Below are 14,461 nucleotides of genomic sequence, written 5' to 3'. Positions count from 1 at the left end.
ATGTCTTCTTTTCTTTAAAACAAATGATGAGGTCTAAAAGACTCCATGTCTTAGCATGCAATGCTGTTCTTTGCATCGAGAAGCCAGCATGTGGTGGGACACATCCTGATCTCGCTGAAGTCAAGAGGCAGCTTCCACCAAGACCAGCGGCACCACGATTTCATCCACCGCTTCAGAAGGTCACATCTGTATTTCAAAGGATGGACTTCGGCAGCTCAATTTCAGGCACCATGCTGGAAAAATTTCTGCTGAATTTTTCTGCAGAATTGTGTGGGACACATGATTAAAGCCGTGGGATGACCACCGAGGAGATGGGCTATTGTGCTAGTCCCTGGGAGAGTTCATAGCAGAAAAAACCCTCTCTCCACTGAAAGAATTAATTACCATGCATGTTAGCTCTGTGGTCTGGGGAAATTACCGTGGCGTGATTTCCTTCAGCACTTTTATTCCTGGCTGGAGACCAAGGGAGTTGTTGAGGTGGCTGACTTAAGACACCATAACAAATGCCTAGAAATGACTGGGCAGGCGTTATGATTTGTAACCTGTGTGTCTCACCTGCCTTGAGTACGGGCTTCACGACATCTTTTCTTGGGATTTAATGGAAGGGGCTGATTTACAAGCATGCCAGCCTGCTCCCGGGCTTTCCAGGAGAGACCAGGAGGGCACAAATTTCTTGGCTGAAAACAGTCTGAGAAGCCATGCAGCTCTGAACATCCTGTGGTTTATTTTTGGAAGAAGTCATTTTGGTAATTGCATGTGTTAAATGAAATGCAATTAGGGATGGAGAGAAGGAGTTACATGTGTGTTGGAATAGGAGCCAGTTCCTAGCCAAAGGATCTGTTAAAAATGTGCATCCCTAAGTGTGCTGCAGGGCAAAGCGGGCAGAAAGGAGGTGCTGCAGGGGTGCACGGTTATTTATGAGTGTTTAATGTGAAAAGGGGTATGGAAACACTTGCATCTGTGATGTGTCTTTTATGGTCTTCCCAAGGTTTTAATTAAAAATGCAGTAAAAGCACAACTATAGGAAACCAGGAAGTTTGAAAAATCATCTGCTATAAATTGTTTTGTTGAGGGGGAGAGAAAATCAAAGAACAATTGTTTGTATAAAAGCGTTCAGGACACTGAGTTCACATGGAAAAATAAACCTTTGGGAAAGGTTTTCCTGTTAGGAAGCACGTGCTGCGCAAGACAATAAAGCGCAGGGGAGCTTCTGTGCCGCCACGGGGATCTGCCACGCGGCTGTTTCCCCATCAGACACACTGGCTGCCAGAAACGCAGTACACGCCAGAGGGTGGGGAGCAGGACCATGCGCCAGGAGGTGGGATGTGGAGGATGTTGGGATTTGGGCTGGGACGATCTTTGGATGGCTCAGAGGGGTTTCAGCTGTAATTGCTGAGACGATACAGCGCGGTGCATTTTGTTCTTGGTGACAGACGCCCTAAAGTCATTTTGTGCAGCACCTGTTGCCTCTGGCAGAGGCCATGGGAGTGAAACACCGGCACATGATGGAAGGGAGTTAATGAGGCCTGGAGAGGCTGCTGCAGGGCGTGCAGGCATCGTCTCAGGCTGTTTTAAAGGGGTTATAGGAGTTTGGGGTAGTTCATGGCCTTGGAACAGGTCAGGGGTTTGCTGCTTACTGCTGAGGGTGCCCAGTCCATCTGGAGATAAATGCAGCGGGCACCCCTGTGAGCTGGACCCCTTCCTCATGCCCCCGTGCATGCACAGCTCTCAGTGGAGAAGGGAGCCCCAGGCGCACCCCCGGTGCACACTGAGCCTGCTGACCACCCCAGCGCTCCCTGGCTCTTTCTCCATCACTCCCATGACCTTGGTGCCTTTCAATCTTAGTTTTTACTGTGCGTGCTACTTAGCTTTTTGCAAGAAAAGAACTGCCTATGCCCCAAGCGGTCCCTGTTGCTCTTGCAGAAGCATCCCAGATGCATTTTCTCTCTGCCTTCCAGGTGAATTCAGTGAAAGCCCACAACAGATGTGGCTCCAAGCAGCCCCCGAGGACCAAGGTTCACTGAGCTTGTAGTTTAAACGGAGATTAGCTTCTAAAATTTAACGAGGATCTCTGTGAAAACAAAGTCCCAAGGATAAAACAACAACGGAAAAAAGCAGCCCATTGAATACCCATCCAATTAGGGCTTCCAACTGATCCTCATTAAACAGCCGCTCCTGACATTTGACAGCGCAGTTTAGATTAGAGCAGTGAAAAATCCCCTTGAAAAGGCAGATTGACATTTTGCAGAGGAGTGTTTTCATAGTAATACTAATGGCTTTAAACCCCCAGCTTTTACCCTAACACGGGGGAAAAAAAAAAAAGCCTTGGGCTTGGGAAAGGGGTAAGAAACAGCCACGCTGGCTGGCAGGGAAACTCCTGGTGACCAAACTCCTCGCCACAGTGAACGCAGGCAACCCCTGGCCTTGGCTTTCCACGTGTAGGGTCCTCAAAAGGGAGCATTTAATAATATACAGAAGCTGGATTTTTTTGGCTGAGCTGAGTATGAAATCACCATGGCAACCTTTCGTCTGAGGTGATCAGAGTCAGGTAGCAACAGCAGAGATGAGTTAAAGGTCATCCCTGCAGAGGAAGATGGGCACTGATGAAGCACTTTAACAAGTCCCAGGGGAGGTGGCATTTAAAAGCCACCCGAAGGGCTCAGCCAGATCTGCAAAGGGAGAGAAATCCGAGCACAGCAGTCATTCGGGATGCTCCTGGCCCAGCAGCCAGCAGCGTTTACCACCCAGTCAGCAGTGCCCAGAGGTGACTCCCATCCGGGCACAAGGAGCCATGAGATGTGGGTCCAGCCCCAGGCCCCCAGGACCTGGAGAAGAGCTTGCTCACTGGCTGGGCAGGAGCTGGGGAAAACCTTTGCAGGCAAATGTTCCTGCTCCAGAGTGAAAGCAATAGCTAGGTGTAAAAAATGACACCTCGTGCTCCAGTAGGGAGATACAGGGCGGAAATAATTTTAGAATCATCTAAGACTAATTGCAAACTGATTTTCACCAGGACTTACACTTCCAAAATGACTGAGGTTCTTCGAGAAACATCCACTCCCGCCTCCGACGAAGGGCTCAATGCAATTTCTGATGATGAGCCAATGCTCACTCCGCAGATAAGGAAAACAGAGGCTTGGAGGGTTTCACTGTCATCTCCATAGCTAAAGCCAGGCACTTCAAAATATAGCTTGGTGTTCAGCGAAGGCAGGCACCCTGTATTTCTCCAAACCATTTAGCTAAGTGCTCACTCATGGTGTTTTGGGCATTACAGGGTCACGGTGGCTTGGTCTAAGTGACCCACGGCAGATCAGGCAGCAAGTTAGTGGCAGGGCCAGAGACAAAACCCCAGGTTTCCTGGCTCCTGGACCTCTCTGAGCTTCTCCTTCTATCACACCAAAATATCCTGTCCAGGTGGCAGCTGCTGGACAGAGGGTTGTGGCAGAGACAGCCCAGCCTCTGCCAGACCTGGGTGTGCAGCAGATTTGGGGACACTCACCTCCACCCCGTCTGGGTCATCGCGACCCAGGGTAGAGGTGGGAGGACAGAGCAAACACCCATGAAAGGCTCCTGCCATTCCAGAATGCTTCCCTCTCCTGGGAAGGAAGTACAAGCTCTGGACCTGATAACTCCAGAGTTCAATCTTCCTCCCAAATCACAACATTTTTTCAGAATAATACCTGTAGGACTCTTTCTGTATGCCATCTATTTTTAATTTTGTTATGCTTCTCTGGTTCTCAGGGTCTTTTCTCAAGCTTTTTTCCTGTAACCATGAGGGCTAGAAACTTGCAGCTTTTGTTGTATTAATGAAAGCTGAGCATCTCAAATAATCTCAAGTTCAAGAGCTGTGACTTCAAAAACCCCAGGTATCATATGACCAGTGAAAAAAGTTGTGTAAGCTCACAGCGCTCCTCTTCCCCATCCCTGCAGAGCTCAGCTTTTACCCAGAGCTGACATCACACTCTCAGCCATAACTTACTTTCATCTCCACCATGGCTGCAGCTCCTGGGTCAAGACCTTCACTGTTAGAAATCAGGTAGGAAAATCTCCTTGGGGTAGGCTCGACTGGGAGAGAAACCAGACGTTCAGGAGATCTTAAGAGCTTGGTCTCGCTGTTGTACTGCTGGGAGCAGAGACCTTGAGAGCCAGAGCCCCCGCCAGCAGTTTTAAGCAAGCCCCAAACAGAAATTCCTACCACCTCCAGCCCTGCTGCCCCTTTGCGTGCTGTGCACATTCCAAAGCCTGCCTGCTCACATTGCACAGGTGGATTTGTCCAGCCCAATGTGTATTTACTTCCAACAAAAATGTCTCCCTAGCTCTGTTTTGGAGGCAGGAGATCAAGAAAAGGTGGGTCTGAAATGAAGCCCAAAAAAAGGGCACTGGGGAGACTGTGGTCTGCAAAACACATGGAGGTTGCAACCTTCCCAGACCCCAGCAGTCTGCTGGTTCTTGCTGAGATTTCTGCTTCTCTAACCAAAGCCACGTGCTTGCTGCTGGCCTCAGACCTCCCGGCTGCAAACCCATCTGAACACAGTGTTATACAACTGCTTTGTGCCTGTTCCTCTTTTCAGAAATCGGGGCAAAATAAACCATTCTGCTCTGCTTGTGAGAAGGGTCAGCCTGCACCTTCCTCTCCCATTAGAAGCTGGAGTTGCCATTTAACTTGTCATCAGAGCTGCTCTAATTTGAACTAATGACTGGGAAACTCATTGCTGATTACAGGGCACTGCCAAGCTTCTAGATGCCAGTGTGCACTCACAACAAAAAACCAATCTCCCGCCCCAACCTGGTAGGATAATATTTCATACATTGCCAAAATGGACTTCAGCCGTTTATTTTGACAGCTGTAGTTTTAATTATTTATGATAAGATTTTACAATGTGCTGGTAAATGGGCTGCAAGGCATTTCATAAAATAAGAATGAAGTCTTGCAGTGGGCTTGTCTCAGGGCTGTAATAAACCCGGAGGGAGAAATGGGGAAAGGCTGTACCAAAGGACCCGCACTACCAATCTTCTACGGACCTCAAGGAAAAGCTGTTTCCTTTGGACACTTCAATAGTTATCATAAAGCTGAGCATGTGGACCGTTCAAAACTTTGAGGCAGGGCACAAATTTGCTCTTTTTTTAAGAGCACAGACTTGTTGCAGGAAGGAGGGGACCTGTCAGCAGGAAAATCAGTGTGCTCCATCCCTCTGCAGCTTTAATCCCACCCTACCCACCGGGCAGGAGAAGAGCATTCCCACCCTGCAGAGAACTCCAGAGTCTCAGCATTTGCTTTCTTGGGGAATGAAGGCAAAACCCACAATTTGCACAGAAGAGAAAGCTACACAAATGCACACACACACACGGGGATTTAGAAAGACTAAAAAGCTTTAGCTTTCAGCATGTCTGACATCCACCCGTGTTGCTGAAATGCCCCACTGGCATCACAGTTTGGATGTAACGTGCCCTGGTGCTCCTCCGCTAGCCGCAGCGCTTCACTGTGGGGCTGCGGGGTCCACGAGATGCCTCGTGGGTTAGATAAAAGTGCCTGAAATTTGCAGGTTGGATCATCTTGACGTGATTTGGTTTTTCTCAGTCATGAACATCTGTAAAAATCGTGTTGTTCGTATGGAAAACTTCAAGCACACAGAATTGAAAATTTCATCAGAAGTATATTTAATGGGAATTTTTCTCCTGGTGGTACTAGGCAGGCCTTAAAATGTGTGAACTTGAGGACATAATTTAGTATCTCTGCTGTAGCTCTTCATTTTCTAAAGGAGGAGAGAAACAGTAGCCCACCTTGTTAAAGCTCTTGGAGATAGATTGCTGGAGAACATTAAATAAAAGCTCACTGTTACCTTTACATGAGGAAGTATTCAAGGTCTTGCCATTCTCTTGCGGGGTTGAATTTGCACCATAACTGGTGCTTGATTAATCTGTGCCCATCGCAAAGGTTGTCCCAGAGATACTGCAATCACTACTTTAGTACTAGTCTGAGGGGACCCATCACTTCAGAGATGATTTTAAAGAGGAACATGAAATGAGCTAAGACTTAACACCTGCACATCAAGAGAAGATAGATGTGAAAAATAAATCGGTATCTCAGGCAGGGGGTCAGGCTAATCACCTGCAGGTTCTGTTTGCTTGGAAGTGTTTCTAACACAGCAACCAGACTAGATCTTGCCCATGTTAAAAATAAAAGCAAGTTAGCATGTCTGAATCTTTGAGACAGGATTCAGGAGAGAACCCTGCTCTGGCAAGTGCCTTCTTCCATGATTTTCCTCTCATGAGATATTCCTCTGCAGCGAGACACGGCTGTACCATACCCACGCTGAAGGACAACAGCTACGCTCCAACCCTGAGCTGACCAGACTTCAACAACTGGCTAAGCCATCCCTGAACAGTGTGTGCCCATCTCTGGTGGCCTCCATCTTCTGTGGTCATTTGCAGCAGTTTAAAAGTCCCACCAGGTCATTTCCGTGGTCGTACTGAATTGATATAAATGAATATGCAGAATATGCAGGGCAGAGGAGACAGACTGGCACTCGGCAGAGCATTTTGCAAGAGGATTAGCAGCTGTGGCGGGATGATTATTATCATTATCGATGTCAGAAGGGAGGCAAGCGGAGAGTTCAGTATTTAGTATTTTGACAAAAGCCACAGGGTCCAGAGTTGCAGTCAAATTCTGCAAAATGTTCTGCACTGAGGCTTGAAGAAAACAAGGTAAAATGTTTATTATACTAATAATTCTTCAGTTAATGTCAAGACAGGTGAACAGGGTATAGAATCATAGAATCATAGAATCGTCTAGGTTGGAAAAGACCTTTAAGATCATCCAGTCCAACCATTAACCTACACTACCAAGCCCGCCTAAACCAATCAAGGGCAGACTAGACTAAACCATATCGCGAAGTGCCACATCTACCCGTTTTTTGAACACTTCCAGGGATGGGGACTCCACCACCTCTCTGGGCAGCCTGTTCCAATGCTTGACCACCCTTTCCATAAAGAAATTTTTCCTAATTTCCAGCCTAAACCTCCCCTGGCACAGCTTGAGCCCATTTCTAAAACTTGATCCCCTGCTAAGGCTTTGGCAATTGCAAATGCTAAAAAAACAAATGAGACTATACAGGTTGCACAGAGGTAGCAGCACACAGGCTGCTGGGGATTCAAAAAGGGCTGCTAATTCCCCAAACCTGCCAAGAAACTGTTTGTGCCCTGGCTCTTGACCTCCACGCAGCCTGAAATCCAGCATGCTCCATCTCTCCGACACCAAACACCCTCCCAGAAGGATGCGTTTGGACCAGGCATGGCAGCTCTGGCTCTCGTGCGACACGTGAGCGTGCTGCACTGACTACCTGAGCGTGCCTCTGCAGAAGACTGTGATCCTCCTCTGAGCCTCATATTGCTTCAAAGGGTGTTTTTTTCTGAAGCTCCAGCTCCTGAATCTGAGCCTGTGCTCAGTTTTCATTGTCAAAACCCTAACTAGAAGACCTTGCAGGTGGCAGGGTGTGCAGAGAAGTATGCAAACAAGTGTCTACTGAGACACTCAAATTAATTAGGAGACAACCCTATATAAAACACAATAAAGTACCAATGAATAAACAAATAAGCTTAATCTTGGATCTTTTCAAATCCTTTCAAGCCAGTGTTTTGGCTTTTGGGTGCTTGAGAGCCTGAGGAGGGGCAGGAGCGGCAGTAGTGCAGAACATGGGTCCGGAGGCAGTAGGTGGAAGGGAAACTTAGAGCTGTGATTCAGAAAGGGGAGCAGGACTCATTGTTTCATGCTCCCTAGAGAGAGATCCTGGTTCACTTTGCTCTGCTTAAAAATGGCCTGCTTGACCGAGGGCAAGCCATTTCACTTTTTCCATAGTAGTGAGCCTTGATTGTTGATGAAAGGGCGAGATATACGTCTCCCACCAGCACCCCAGCATCCGTGATTCCTTACAGCGGTTCCAGGGTGCTCACAGCCCTTTCAGTACAAGCACAATATTGTCTTACAAACTGTATTTCCAAGCCATTCAAGTGTATCTCAATTTTCCTAATATAGGCCATGTGCTCCCCTATTCTGGACTTTTGAGGCTGTTTTCCCCCATCTCAGGGACAGCAGCAGGACGGTCGCTGAGCTCGACGACTGTTACTTTACTCTGCAATTTCAAACCTGGGAAATGTAGGTCACTGATCTTCAGCATGACCTACATTCACAGCTCTGAATAAGCCCCTTTTGCCAGTGTTGATGTTTTCTAGCTTCAGGTTGAATCTGGAATACATACGCGAATGCCCTGTTTCGCCTGGCTGTCCAAGGAGGGAAGTTACGACTGTGTGCAAGCAGAGGCTGCCTCGACCAGCCATGTCCTGCACACAGGGCTGCAGCGATGCCCTGCCCAAGCCAACAGCAAACTCAGGTCTCAGCGTAAAGGTATCGACTCACACAAGACTGTGGTTTTGCCTTATGGGAGAAGGGTGGATAACAAAAGGAATTTTGTCATCCCTGTTGTCATTCTAATGTGTTGAATGGCACTGGCAGGAGCGAACAAAGGCGCACACGCTGCATGGCAGCCCCTGGCAGAGGCATGGGCAGGCTGCAGCTGCGGCAGCTCCAGCAGCAATGTCCTGGCTTGGCTGCCATCAGCGGCACTCCTGCTGTTGGCTTCACTGCAGGCAGGTTTTTCACTTCAGGTTTCTTCTTCCTTCACATGGGGAAGGAAAAAAAACCTGGCAGGTGCTTTTTGTGACGCTTCTTTATGCTTCATCCATCTTTTATGAAAGTGCCAATTTCACTGATCCTTTCAGACCTCATCTTCACTCCATCCATCATGTCACTTCAACACCTAGAATATCTTTAGTCTTGAGAAAACATGAGTAATACTGACTGGATTTTGTGCAGAGGGAAAAAGGAAAAGCCCTCACATGCCTGCTACTTTCCCTGCATTTGGGAGGACATTTAAAATTGTGCTAGACTGTTATTAATAACTCCTTCCACAAGCTAAACATGAAAAAAAGACAAAATAATTTGAAGGAAGAGGAATGGGTGAGAAAAGGGAGAAAACAGAAAAAGGAGTATCCTTGTACACTCTGGGGACAAAGCATGGAAAAAAAAATCACTCCTGGTGCCCACATACCCTGGGGAAAGGATGTAATAGCTAACAGCAGCCACCCAGGTCACCTAGCTGTGCTTGGTGGCCTTTGAGTGACACAGTAACATCTGAAAGGACAACGATGTTCACCCAGCACATGTCTCCAAATCCAGGATAGCCTGGCATCAGGGACACAGTGTGGCTTGAAGAGCTGGGGGAACACAAATAGCCCAACCTCTCTCCTGAACTATTTATTTCAAGACTCAGGTGCATTGGACAAATCACCATCAATGATTCTCTTCTCTTCTTCCCACCAACAGCTTTCTGAGGCTGCCCAGAGAGAGATGTATTTGTCGCTGATTTCATCTTGTTATCAGCTGACGGGAAACAGGTCAGGCACCTCAGTTTGATTTAGGACCAGCACACTTAGTGCAGCACTGATGCCAGCACCAAGGGTCCGGCTCTGACCAGCGCAGCCTCCCAAAGCCTTCCCAGAAACAACACACCACTTCTGCCCTTCCCCAGATCTTTCATCATGTCTTGTTTATGTTTGGGTCCTATATATCATGTACGAATGTAGGTCATTGCAAAGACCGTGTCTCCGCAAACTGTGAAATCTCAGCTTAGCCTCTTGTCTTACGTGCAAGAGGATTTTCTCACTTCCTATCGCTCCGGGCTGCTGCTGTGTGTTCTTCCTTCTCAGTGAGTCCATGCTCCCCAGCGACTGTCAGGAAAACTCATAGCAGCAGTGATGGTAAATACGCTCTGACAATGTAAACATCGCAGGCTGCAGACCTCCTCGGGAAGAAAAGGAGGATGAGTTGTGACAAACTCCAGCATCTCACATGAATATCTTTCATGCAACCACCTATCCACCATCCCCAATGCCATTAAAACCTCTCTTTAGTATGTCTCCCTTCTGTGCACTGGGGTGAAAAGAAAATCAATCTGTCTTGTATACATGAGGCATCAATATTCTTGCAAGCAGTGGCATAGCTCCACATTTGTGTTGGTGGCAGCAGCAGCAGGATCTGTCCTCTGGTTCTTTGTTACTGGGGAGGCAAAGTCAAAAAAGCAAAACAATGCATCCACGTACTGAGAACGAAATAAAGGCTTGTCAGCTGGGAAGTGGCAGCACACAAAATCCACCTCTACCGTTGTCTCAGCAGCACCGCAGCTGAACTGGCTGCATTTTTGGCAGGAACCCTTCCTCCTTCTTTCACTCGCGGTCAGTACGCGCTTCACCGAAGCCTAATGCAGGCTGAATGACACCAAGCTGTGAAACCCCCTGGGCGCTCAGAGGTGCCACATCGCATTTCCAAACACCCCACTGACAAAAGCTGGCTGGCAGGACGTGATGAAGAGATAGATGGAGCCATCAAGCAAGATGATTTAATGTATTGGCCATTAAACACGTAGGGGCAGGGTCTGAGCTGACCTCCACAACAGCCAAGGCGGCAGGAACATATTCTTCCCCCAGCTCTTCAAGCCATGCACCTTCCTACCTCCATCCCAACAAGGCTTCTAAGCCAACAGGACATGTTTTGCTCTGTGCTAAATAAAGGTACCTCCTAACAAGGGCTCTTGGTATCTGACCTAGCAGCTCATGCATTTTTGGGAGGGTCAAAGATGTGGGGTGCAAAAGCTCAGCACTGTAGTACTGCAACTGCTGACTAACGCCCCACCTGCCAAAAACTCTGCTTGTATTCTGCATGCAGGTTTCCTCTGTTTGCATGCATCTGTATTAGGCCTTAATAGGCTTCACTGAAGTATTTTCAGGTTCTGCAGAAAAACAAAATGCCTAAGGAAGCCTAAAATGCTGGGTTCCTAATGCCCTTCCTCAGATTTCAGCTTTTTTAGACAGTACATCAAAAAAGGAACATAATGAAGCTGCTATTATTACTAATGCCTTCCACATTATTTGAGTTGCAGGGAACAATTAAATGGCATAAAAGACATGCTGCTACACTTGGGTACGCTGCCAAACTGTGGCTCAATTCACCTTCTCTCCTCTACTTCTCTTCTTCCCCACCTGCTCCCCGTCAGAAGGCAAGGCACAGCCAGTTCGCTCCACTTCCTCTGAAATTCAAATCAAAGAAAACTCCAAACGCTCCGAGTTCCTTTCAGAAAAATAAAATAAAATGAGTGCATAAAACATCACCTTCCAGAGGCTTTTGCCCCATAGCAGCAGCAGCCCCTTGATGCCTCCGGTGCAGGGCAAGTTGCAGAGCAGCTCTCCGTGATGGGAGCAGACCCATCTTGCACCCGGCTGCCTGCTCTGCTGCTGAAGAGCTCGGCAGGTCTCCTCAGTTCTCTGCCCAAGCTTTTATGAGCCAGACTCATTAATCACCTCTCCCTTACCAAGACAGACCTCGCTACACACTCCTGCTTGCCAGCTCTGGATCGAAAAGAGACGGATGCGGTTCCCAGGCTTTTGACCTGTGGTTTCTTGGAGCTTTAGGCTTTGCAGCCCTTTGTGCAGGATGGTTATGTCCTGTCCGACCTGTGAAGCCCTGGTTAAGAGATGGAGCTCTGTGAGGTCTTTCCCGTGGCTCAGGCTGCACAGGTTGGCACGAGCTGCAAGCTCAGCCTCGCAGAAAGGCAGCCGGCCGTGCAGCGGGTAGCGATGCCAAGCCCAGCCGCGCAGTTAAATGGCTGAATAATGCTGCCCTGGTACAGGGGTAGCAAGTGCCCTTCATTTTATGGCTGGAAGCATCCAGAAGGAAGCATCTTCTAGGGCTAGGAAATGCATGCAACACCACTGGGCTTCCAAAAATAACATGTTCCACCAGTGCCCCGGGGTAAGCACAGCCACGGTGCAAGCACAGGGATAGCCTCAGCATCCTTACACTTAAAAGGCTGTAATTTAGGGAATCCACATAACTCAGAAACCTTCAGCCCACAGCTGTGTCTTTACACAAACTGTTTTGAATCTGTAGCCTTGTATCTTCTTCATTGAGGTTCTTCCTCCACCTGGGTCTGGCAGATGAGGACTGGGGTGGGAGGAGTCTCTTTAGCAAGGAAGGCACCTGGCAGGCATTGGGTGTCTCAATGGGATACTGGTCAAGACCAGAAAATTATAAAGGGCACAAGTGGAGTAATCACTGCAAGTGGTACAAGGTGGTTGGAAGATTACTCATTAGCAGAGACCTTGTGGAGACCAGAGGAGCTTGGCACTCTCAACAAGGATGAATCTCCAAGGGCTTCCTATAAACAGGTAAGGTAGAAAAAGGTGCTCAGGTTTTCAGCAGGTTTTTTCTGTGTATCTAGAGGGTGTTTTGTTTTTATCTTTAAGTGAAACAATGATGGTATCAGAAAATGTATGTGTACATATGCTTGTTTGATGCTGGCACCCATCTCTGGGCGGTTTGGTAATGCTCTGGGATGGAGAGGAGATGCCTGAAACATTCAGCTTTGATACTGGCAATGGTCTGTGGTCCTGCGTGTGGTCTGTGACTTCCAGCGTTAGCAGGGTGGGATGTGGAGAGGTGATGGGACACCTGTATCTGGTCTTTAGGCTTGAATTCATCAAGGAGGGCATCAGCACTCTCTTCAGAACTCCTGAAGCTTAAAATATGTGGAGATGAAGTGGCTGAATACAGTAATGGCAACTTGGAGAGCGAGCACAGGGTGCATTGGACCGGTACTCTTACATGGCTGTAGGGCTGCACCATGTTCTTGTGGGTTTATAGGATGCAGAGCAGGGAATTGATACATCTTGAATGCTGTGTTCCGTATTTGACATCTAATACGGGTTTTTTGAGCCATCTTGTGTGTGTGTATTCATTCTTGCAAAAGGCTTTTGCCTGTTTGCTTTCACACTAATGAGATATTCTCACTCATTTCTTTGTTACGCCAGCTCTAATTTCCAACTCTTTGACATGAGAAACCATTTTTCTTTGAAAGGCTGAGATCACATGGCAGGATTATAAATTTACTCCTGAAATGATCCATTAATAAATAATAAAGTGTTTATAAATATGCAAAATAGATTATTAGTCAATTCTACAAAATCTCAGCTACAGGAGCATAAAAGTGTGCCCTGCAGCTTGTATATCTGTTATAAAAGAGAGGAAGAAACTGAAGAGAAATTCAGATTCTCTTTTTAACTTCCAAGCAGCAAACGCTGAATAATTTACTTCTGATAGTGATTATGTTAAAAGCAAATCATTTGTTTCCTTGAACTGTAGCAAACAATGCGCTGCAAATATGTGATTTTAAAAATATTACATTATACGCAGAGGGACAAGAGTAAGTTGTTCGTTTGAACAGCTCATTAAATAGCAGCTCTTCAGCAAAAACCTCTCCCTGCCTGTAAGCATCCTGAGTGGTACTATTGTTTTATTTAAGCTTAGCAAGCTTCAGGAATGCTAATACTGCTTAAATAGACCTGACTCTTAACTACAGGAGCTCAGACGGGAACCTTGAATTAAGTCACATGGAAGTTTGCTCCTTACCAAGCAGTACCACCAAAGGGTGATCCTTGGCCGTGCAAGAGGAGAAGTGAGCGTGCCTGGGTGACTTGGGGCCACGCTCGTTGCTGTGCACAGACCGTGGTGAACGTCACCTCTGAGTGTTTTCATGTACAGTGTAGCACAGCCCCCGCATCCCACACCTGCAAACTCCATACGCAAGCATGTGGTGGTTTTAGGGACAAGGTTAGAGCCTGGAGCGTCAAACGGTTGACCTGTGCTGGGGGATGGATATTCACTGCTGCTGTACAGGTTGGGCATGCAGATTTTATTAGCTGGTGGGTTTGTGTCATTGAGTCAGCCTTGGCAATTGGTGGGTCCCGAGGATCTCAGGAGAGCTCTGGCCAACGTCTGCTTTCCTAGCAAGACCCATCCTTGTCAGTAGGCTGTTGCAACAATATTTTGTCTTGTTACTCCAAAGAAACAGCCTTATTTCTCCTTCACCATAGCTTTATCCACAAGGGCATTGCTAATCTGTAACTGTAGGTAACCCACAACAGGTGGGGATGGGAGTAAGGTAACTGGGAAGTTGGTGGCAGAAATATCAGAGGAAGCTGGGTGGCATTCACTTCTGAGCTTTGATAGCATTGCTTCACCAGCAACAAGAGGAATTGGTCACACCCAGAAAAAAAATTTATCGGATCAAGGAAAGAAAACAGGAGAAATTGCCGAAATAGACTGTCTTTTCTCTTTACCTGCGAACCTTCTTGATGCCACTGGGATCTGTACCATAGGAGTCTTTATGCAAGGAGAGGGAGAGAGCTGGGTAATTTCAGACACTGTCCAAAAGGCGCTGCCGAGACAACTCTGCTGACAGCCAGGCAGAAATGAAGTGTGGAAATGTCAAATGTTCTTGACCTGAGTTTACACCTTTATGAATTGAAGGCAGGAGAAGAGAAAAGTGTCTGTAAAGAAGAGCTGCTCTTCAGCTAA

This window comes from Pelecanus crispus, chromosome 7 (genome assembly GCF_030463565.1).
Source record: "Pelecanus crispus isolate bPelCri1 chromosome 7, bPelCri1.pri, whole genome shotgun sequence".
NCBI classification, from domain to species: Eukaryota; Metazoa; Chordata; class Aves; order Pelecaniformes; family Pelecanidae; genus Pelecanus; species Pelecanus crispus.
This window is presented reverse-complemented; position numbering follows the sequence as displayed.